We start from the raw sequence: 2948 nt of genomic DNA, 5'->3' as shown, positions 1-2948 counted from the left end.
TTAGTGTAGTTTTTACCTTCAATCAAAAGTTTGTTATTTTTAAACGGTAACGGCGTTGTACTGTTTTTACTCTCAGGCAGAAATTGTAAGAAGAATTCTGCCTGGAGGTTTTGATGATCTTAGCGGTTTGTAACTAAGGTCCATTGCTGTTCTCACACATAACTGAAGAGTATGGAAAGAAAACTTCAGTTGGGGGGGACGGTCTGCAGATTGCCTGCTTTGAGGTATGTTTAGTATATTTTTTTCTAGAGAGATGATAAGGTCTAGAAAATGCTGACAATGTCTGGTATATTTAAGGTAAGCCTGATACAGTGATTTAACAACAACTGGGATCATGCTTGCAAATAAGGGTAATATTCATGTTAATACTTATATTACTTAGTGTAAAAACGTTTGCATGATTTATAAAAATACAAACGTTTTTTCTCTGAGGGTGATAAATCTTTATTTGGGGCCTAGTTTTCCACATGGCTTGTTAGATTACTCCTAGGAGTACTTTTTTAAGGCCCTCTGACTTTGAGTGCATGGTGGGAGGGGCCTATTTTCAAGCTCTAAATGTGCAGTTGATTTTAAGTCTGAGACATCCAGCTTCCCTGAAGGAGTCCCCTGGCTTATAGGACCTCCTATAGAGGGTTTTATTCCTGCAAAAATCGTTTTTAAGGGCAGGTAGGAGCCACAGCAGAGCTGTGGCAGTGTGTTTGACTGTTAACAGTTTTAATGTTTTTTTAATTCGTTTTTGGGCCTGAGGGGTTAATCAACCATTTGCAAGTGGGTGCAATGCTGCTTTAGTCCCTTATACACACTGTAAAAATTTTGTCGAGTTTACTACTTTTTATCACTGTTTTGCAGTTTATGTGGTAGTTTTTTTTCTCTTAAAGGCACAGTACCGTTTTTATATTATTGCTTTTTTCACATTTATTAAAGTGTTTTCCAAGCTTGCTGGTCTCATTTACTAGTCTGTTAAACATGTCTGACATAGAGGAAACTCCTTGTTCATTATGTTTAGAAGCCATTGTGGAACCCCCTCTTAGAATGTGTACCAAATGCACTGACCTTTCTATAAGTTATAAAGATCATGTTATGGCTTTTAAAGATTTATCACCTGAGGTTTCTGAGACTGACAAAAGGGAGGTTATGCCATCTAGCTCTCCCCACATGTCAGAACCTATAACTCCCACTCAAGGGACGCCAAGTACATCTAGCGCGTCCAATGCGTTTACCTTACAAGACATGGTGGCAGTTATGAATCATACCCTCACAGAGGTATTGTCCAAACTGCCAGGGTTACAAGGAAAGCGAGACAGCTCTGGGGCTAGAACAAATACAGAGCTCTCTGACGCTTTAGTAGCTATGTCTGATATACCCTCACAATGTGCAGAAGTTGAAGCAGGAGAGCTTCTATCTGTGGGTGACTTCTCTGATTCAGGGAAGGCGTTACTTCAGTCTGACTCTGAAATGACCGCATTTAAATTTAAGCTTGAACACCTCCGCTTGTTGCTCAGGGAGGTTTTAGCGACTCTGGATGACTGTGACCCCATTGTAGTCCCAGAGAAATTGTGTAAAATGGACAAATACTTTGCAGTGCCTGTTTACACTGACGTTTTTCCAATCCCTAAGAGGTTTTCAGAAATTATTACTAAGGAATGGGATAGACCAGGTGTACCGTTCTCTCCCCCTCCTGCTTTTAAAAAGATGTTTCCTATAGATGCCGCTACACGGGACTCGTGGCAGACAGTCCCTAAGGTAGAGGGAGCAGTCGCTACCCTAGCTAAGCGTACAACTATTCCTGTCGAGGACAGTTGTGCTTTCCTAGATCCTATGGATAAAAAATTAGAGGGTTTCCTTAAGAAAATCTTTATATAACAAGGTTTTATTCTCCAGCCTCTTGCATGCATTGCCCCAGTCACTGCTGCAGCAGCTTTCTGGTTCGAGTCTCTGGAGGAGGCTCTACAGGTAGAAACCCCATTGGATGATATCCTTGACAGGCTTAAAGCTCTTAAGTTAGCTAATTCATTTATTTCTGATGCCGTTTCTCATTTAACCAAGCTAACGGCTAAAAATTCAGGTTTTGCCATTCAGGAGCGTAGGGCGCTATGGCTTAAATCCTGGTCAGCTGATGTCACTTCAAAGTCTAAACTTCTCAATATCCCCTTCAAAGGGCAGACCCTATTTGGGCCTAGACTGAAGGAGATCATTTTTTATTACTGGAGGAAAAGGCCACGCCCTTCCCCAGGATAGGTCCAACAAGTTAAGGACCAAACAGACTAATTTTCGTTCCTTTCGAAACTTCAAGAGTGGCGCAGCTTCATCTTCCTCTTCTACAAAACAAGAGGGAAATTTGGCCCTGTCCAAGCCAGTCTGGAGACGTTACCAGGCTTGGAACAAGGGGAAACAGGCCAAAAAGCTTGCTGCTGCCTCTAAGACACCATGAAGGAGTAGCCCCCGATCCGGGACCAGATCTAGTGGGGGGCAGACTTTCTCTCTTCGCCCAGGCTTGGGCAAGAGATGTCCAGGATCCCTGGGCTCTGGAGATTGTTTCCCAGGGATATCTTCTGGATTTCAAAGCTTCATCTCCAAAGGGGAGATTTCATCTCTCACAATTATCTGCAAACCAGATAAAGAGAGAGGCATTCTTACATTGCGTTCAAGACCTACTAGTTATGGGAGTGATCCACCCAGTTCCAAAGGAGGAACAGGGGCAGGGCTTCTATTCAAATCTGTGTATAGTTTCCAAGAAAGAGGGAACTTTCAGACCAATCTTGGATCTCAAGATCTTAAACAAATTTCTTAGGGTCCCATCCTTCAATATGGAGACAATTCGAACCATCTTACCTATGATCCAGGAGGGTCAATATATGACTACCGTGGATTTAAAGGATGCTTATCTACACATTCCGATACACAGGGATCATCATCATTTTTTTTTCAGGTTCGCCTTCCTAGACAGG

Source organism: Bombina bombina, chromosome 2, assembly GCF_027579735.1.
Source record: "Bombina bombina isolate aBomBom1 chromosome 2, aBomBom1.pri, whole genome shotgun sequence".
Classification (NCBI taxonomy): domain Eukaryota; kingdom Metazoa; phylum Chordata; class Amphibia; order Anura; family Bombinatoridae; genus Bombina; species Bombina bombina.
The sequence above is the reverse complement of the archived record's forward strand: the minus strand, read 5'-3'. Positions refer to the sequence as shown.